Here is a 6,667-nt window from a genome sequence, read left to right as displayed (position 1 = left end):
CTAAGTTAGTTTTTCCAGCCAACTTAGAATAAAATGTTTGGTTATTCCGACCAAACGTCCTGCAGCCTGGATCCTTATCCTAGGCTTAGGAGGGGTGTTGGTTTATTCCAGCCAACCTCTAAGTTAGTTTTTCCAGCCAACTTAGAATAAAATGTTCGCAATGTACCTAAACTTTACTAAAGCTAACTTTTACAGAGAACAACTGATGCTGAAAAGAATTGCTTGTTTTATTGAGGAAAGAAAAAATTACACATGTTTGAAAGAGAAAAGCTAAAAGTAAAATAACTTGAGATTGGCCGTGTTCCATGGCCTAGGGATTGCTTTGACGTCCTTGTCTTCTAGGTGGTATGCCCCTTTGCGGGAGCTTCTATTTACACACACTAAACCCCCTTTATACACACACTTAATGAAGGGAGTGTGTAAAAAGTGTAGTGAGGGGAGATGTGTAAAAAGTGTATATTGTGTGTGTAAATAGAAGCTCTCCCCCTTTGCCTGCTAACCCAACCACTTTGTAAGGACCTTCCCAGTTTGGCTCTAACTTGCCATCTCCTGGTATCAAGGTGTTTCCCATTACTTTGCGCTGTACCCAATCTCCAATCTTGAATTGTCTTGGATGCACCGTTTTGTTGTATTTTCTGGATAACTCTTGTTGGTATGAGGCAATGTGAACCAGTGCTCTCTCTCTTCTTTCTTCCGCAAGGTCGAGTTCCAACGCTATGGCTTCTCCATTCAAGTCTGGATCAAAATTTTTGCTTCGAATTGTGGGGAGGCCAACTTCCAGTGGGATTACTGCTTCCATTCCGTAGGTTAAGGAGAATGGTGTCTCTCCTGTTGATCGTCGAGGTGTAGTGCGGTAAGCCCATAAAACATGAGGAAGTTCGTCCACCCACTTGCCTTTTGCCTTCTCTAACCTTTTCTTCAATCCATCCAAGATGACTTTATTTGATGCTTCTGCTTGGCCATTTACTTGAGGATATGCCGGTGTAGAATTGTAGAACTCTATCTTGTACTCTTCACAAAAGCCTCTGAAGATTCTGCCGTCGAACTAAGTGCCATTGTCTGAGATTAGGGCTTTTGGTATGCCAAACCGAGTGATGATATTCTGCCAAACGAACTTCTTCACATCTTTTTCTTTGATTGATGCCAATGCTTCTGCTTCCACCCACTTTGTGAAGTAGTCTGTTGCTGCGAGAAAGAACTTCCTGTTGCCGGGTGCTGTTAGAAGTGGTCCTACTATGTCCTACTATGTCCAAGCCCCACATTACGAAAGGCCATGGGCTAGTCAATGGTAGGAGTTCTCTAGCTGGTTGATGTATTTGGTGTGCGAATTTCTGGCATTTCTCACACTTCTTTACATATTTCTCTGAGTCTGCCTGCATGTACGGCCACCAGTATCCTTGCGAAATGGCCCTGTAAGCTAGCGATCTTCCTCCTTGATGGCTTCCGCACACCCCTTCGTGTATTTCGAATAAGAATGCTTCCACTTTGCTGGGATGAACACACTTTAGGTAAGGTCCTGAGAATGACTTCTTGTATAATGCCAAGGATGGGGAGAGCCAAAATCGCTGCGACTTCGCTCTTATTCTGTTGGCTTCTTTTTTCTCTTCTGGTAGGATGCCGTCTTTTAAGAACAGGATGATGGGATCCATCCAAGAGGGGCCTAGTTCTGCGCAACATACCTCTTCTGCTTCGGGGTCTTCTATGCTTGGTCTAGGTAGGTAGTCGATCAGTAGTGGATGAGGTATGGAGGTATCTGCCATTGAGGCGAAGCCTGCTAGTTCGTCCGCTCTGCTGTTTTCCTCCCTGCCGATTTGTTCTATCCTTACTACTTCAAATTTCTTGATCTCTGTTTTGACCAATTCTTGGTACTTGGCCATCCTATCATCCTTTGCTTCATAGTCGCCAGAAATTTGGTTTACCACCAGCTATGAGTCGTTGTAGACCATTAGTTCGATGGCCTTCATGTAGTATGCTGATTTGAGTCCTGCGAGAAGCACTTCGTACTCCTCTTCATTGTTTGATACTGGGAAGCTAAGGTTGATTGCTTGTTCTACAACCAGGCCGTCTGGTGAGATAAGGACTATGCCGAGTCCTGCACCATGCCGGTTGGATGCTCTATCCACAAAGAGCTTCCACATCTCACCAACGAACAACTTCCAGCAAGTGGAGGCGTCAGATAATGTCGTGGGGTCAAGAATGTTGCTGGTGCTTTCTTCAAGGTCCATGCTTGCTGTCTGCCCCCCGCTATCTGATTGTACCAAGTCTTTTTTTGTTGGAGAGCCTTGGTTTGGTGTAGCTTCTACCTTGCTGTCTTTAGTCTGGTCTGCCTTGGAGTTTGACTGAGTACCTTCTACTAGGGGTTGCGCTATTCCGGAGTCAACTTCCATCCCTAATTCGGTGGTGTCAGTTAGGTCGACTGGGCAGATATGATGACTTCCAGGAGTAAACTCTGCGACGAAGTCTGCCAAAGATTAGGCTTTTACTGCGGTTCTGGGTTGGAACTTGATGTCGAATTGTCCCAACTCTACTGCCCACTTCAAGATTCGCCCAGAAAAGTTCGCCCTTTCAAACAAAGCTTTTAGTGGAAAAGCTGTGAAGACGACTATGGTGTGGGCATGAAAGTAGTGTGCCAATTTCTTAGAGGCCATCATTAAGGTTAATGCCAGTTTTCCAGTGGCAAATACCTTGTTTCGGCTCCCAGCAATGTCTTGCTGACATAATAGATGGGCAGGTGTTGGATTCCTTCTGCACGAACCAATACTGCGCTAATTGCGTGCTGAGAGACTGCCAGGTACAAGAAGAGTTCTTCACCAGGTACTGGGGTAACAAGCAGTGGTGGGGAAGACATATATTCCTTCAAGCTTTCCAAAGCTTAGTCGCATTCTTCATCCCACTCAAACTTGGCCTTTAAGGCATGAAAAAATGGTCGTAGTCTGTCTGACGACCGGCTGATAAATCGGTTGAGTGCAGCCGCCATGCCGGTGAGATGCTGCACTTCTTTTGCTGAGTTTGGTCTCTCCAAATCCTGGATTGCTTTGATCTGAGAGGGGTCTGCTTCTATACCCCGGTTGGTCACAAGGAAGCCCAGGAATTTGCCAGATCCTACTCCGAATGCACACTTGGACGCATTGAGGCGTAACTTGTGCTTCTTCAGGATCTCAAACATCTCGCCTAGGTCCTTAAGATGGTCATTCTCATCCTTGCTCTTGACCACCATATCGTCGATGTAAGCCTCCATTGTTCTGCCTAGCAATGGTTCAAACATCTTGGTGACCATCCGTTGGAATGTTGTCCCTGCGTTCTTCAGGCCAAATGGCATGACCTTGTAACAGTATAGTCCTCTTGGAGTTGTAAAAGATGTGACCTCCTGATCTGGCTCATGCATGGCGATTTGGTGGTAGCCTCTGTATGCATCCAAAAAACTAAGTCAGATGTGCCCCGTCGTTAGGTCCACCAGTTGATTTATCCGTGGTAGAGGAAAGCTGTCTTTTGGGCACGCTTTGTTGACTGTTTTGTAGTCGACGCAGACGCGCCACTTGCCATTCTTCTTTGGCACTACGACTGTGTTGGAGATCCATCTTGGGTAGTGCACTTCTCTAATTACTCCTGCCTCCAGCAGGTTACTTACTTCTTCCGCCACGATTTCGGCATGGTGAAGTGCCGATCTGCGAGTGCGCTAAATGACTGGTCTGGCGGATGGGTGGACATTGAGTTGGTGAAAGATGAAGTTTGGATCAATACCTGGCATGTCATAGGGCGTCCAGGCGAATACTTCGAGGTTGGAGGCTAAGAATTCTAAGACCTCTAATCTCTCAGTGCTGGACAACGACGAACCGAGCAAAAAGAACTTATCCGGGTTCTTTTCATCTATTCTTACCTCTACCAAGTCCTCCACTACTTTCTGATCAGCCGCTTTGCCGACATCTGTGAATAGCTCATTGCTCTCAGGTTCCTCCACCGAATGAACGTATCCTTTGGCAGCGCGGCTGCCGTTCACCGTGACGAAGCATTGTTTTGACATGATCTGATCTCCATAGACTTCTTCAATTATACCGGTGTCGTTGGGGAACCGCATTACTTGGTGGTAGGATGACGCCACCGATTGCATGGCATGCAGCCATGTTCTGCCCAAGATGATGTTGTAAGTGGAGGGGACCTTCAGTACCCAGAACTCCACTTGTTTCGTCACGCTTCCTGCTCTAACTGGAAGAATTATTTTGCCGACAGGCCATTCTGGCATAGAGTTGAATCCAATTAGGGGTGATACAGCAGGCGCCAAGTCTTTGTCCTGTAGCTTCAGTTGTTTGAATGTTTCGTAGTACATGATTTCACATGAACTACCCTGGTCAATCAGAATCCGCTTGACGTCAAAATCCTTGACTCGGAGAGTGACGACCAGGGCATCATTGTGTGGGCAATATATCCGTTCTAAGTCTTTATCCGAAAAAGACATGACGTTTGTTGCCTCTGTCTTCCTCTTCTTGATGGCAGGTTGGGCACTTAGCACCTCTCTAAAGTGCTCAGCCTTTTTGATTGATCCCCCGAGCTCGCATACACGCTCAGGTTCAAAAACTCCATGTATCACATTGATAATGCCTTGAGGCGGGGCGTCAATTGGCATTCCGTGAGGGTGGTTATTATGGTCCTGGGGGGCTGGTTGCGTCCCTCCTTCAATGTACTTATCCAAGTGACCTGTCGCCACTAACTCCTCCAAGGGCTGTCTCAATGGTGTGCAATTCTCAGTGCGGTGCCCCTTTTCTTTATGGAAGGTGCACCGTGATCTTTTGTCATAGTCTTTCTGTGCTTTTCCCAACTTGGCTGGCCACTGGACGAAAGGTTCATCTCTTATTTCGCTTAGAATCCGATATATCGGTTTCTTGAACACTGTGGTTATGGCAGTGCGGATCCTCAACCATCTTTTATCCGGGTCTTCTCCGTTATCTCGTCTGCCACGTCCGTTTCTATTCTAACGATCTACTGCATTGACCTTTGCTGAGGTTTTCTTTTTTGGTACTATGGTTGCCCCAGATTTTGCCTTGGCACATGCGTCATCCTCTTCTACCCTGATGTGCTGATGCACTCTTTCCATCAGGGCTTCCATGGTGAGGAGTGGTGTCATGGTGATCGAGTCCCTTAGTCTGTTCCCGACTGGAAGGCCTCTTTTATATTGTGCAATGGCGAGATTGGTGGGGCAGTCCCCAATCTGATTGAATGTCTCCCAGTAGCGACTATTGTAGGATCTTAGGGTCTCTTTATCGCCCATGTCGATGGAGAGTAGCTAGTCGATCTCCACCGGGGTTTTAGTGTTTGTTCGGAACCTTGTTACGAACGCTTCTGCCAATTGTGCCCAGGAGGCTATGCTGCCCTCTGGAAGTTTCTCGAACCAAGTCAAGCCTAGGTCACCAAGGCTTGACGGGAAGAGTATACACATTAAGGCCTCGTTTCGCCTGTACACAACCATGACCTGGCGGAAGTGGCTCAAGTGTGAGTAGGGATCCGTCTTTCCTTCATATGTAGTGAATTTTGGCTGAAGGAAGCCTGATGGTAGGGGTGCGTTTTCAATCGCCGGAACAAACGGCGAAGTCTGCAGCCTTGCTAATGCTTTGTCTGTTGGTTCGTAGGCAGGGCGCGGTATTGGCATCCCAACCTCAAAGCTTCCATGCGTCCGAGGAGCCAACCGTTGTAAGGCAGAAACTCTGTGTGGATCCCGTGCCCTGGCATCCTCCTTGCATCGTGCTTTTTCTTCGAGCACGGTTCGTAAGTCGGATGACCTGGGTAACTCCGTTTGTCTAGATCTGGTTTGGTGCGTATGTGAGAGCCAATACGTGCTTCCTTCAGTGTATGATCTTTCAGATCTCGTTCTCTTAGACCTGGAGTGACGAGTGACCAGGATTGAGTATCGCCTGTCCTGAGGCTTCTACTCTCTCCTTGCGAGGGTGTGGTATTCCTACTACGATTTTCTGAGTGGCAAGGGGGCGTCTTGTTTTTGTGCCCCTCTCCTGTCGCCACTTCTTTTCTCTTCATCTGGCACTTCAAGGCCTCCATGTCCGCCGCCATCTTCCTTATTAATTCATCTTGCTCCTTCACGCGGTCCTCCAGAACTTGAGGATCAACCCTCCGCCTTTGCCTGTCAGGACTTTGAGAATGAGATTGACGGAGGCTGTGAGTCCGCCTTCCCCTAGTATCTCTCCTGGGGTTATGTCGCTGGGACTCCAAGTCCGCCATGGGAGGGACAGAGGGTAATCCTTCACGCCTTGCGCCCCCATCTGGAGTTAGCCCGTCGACGGCGGACTACGGCAATTCTTTTATGTGTGCCATTGTTTGAAAAGAGGAGAAGCTTAATCAAGAGGTTTTGTTCTGTTAATCAAGAGGTTTTGTTCTCTTCATCTGGCACTTCAAGGCCTCCATGTCCGCCGCCATCTTCCTTATTAATTCATCTTGCTCCTTCACGCGGTCCTCCAGAACTTGAGGATCAACCCTCCGCCTTTGCCTGTCAGGACTTTGAGAATGAGATTGACGAAGGCTGTGAGTCCGCCTTCCCCTAGTATCTCTCCTGGGGTTATGTCGCTGGGACTCCAAGTCCGCCATGGGAGGGACAGAGGATAATCCTTCACGCCTTGCGCCCCCATCTGGAGTTAGCCCGTCGACGGCGGACTGCGGCAATTCT

This window comes from Camellia sinensis, chromosome 1 (assembly GCF_055761805.1).
Source record: "Camellia sinensis isolate YWXY chromosome 1, ASM5576180v1, whole genome shotgun sequence".
Lineage (NCBI taxonomy): Eukaryota > Viridiplantae > Streptophyta > Magnoliopsida > Ericales > Theaceae > Camellia > Camellia sinensis.
The sequence above is the reverse complement of the archived record's forward strand: the minus strand, read 5'-3'. Positions refer to the sequence as shown.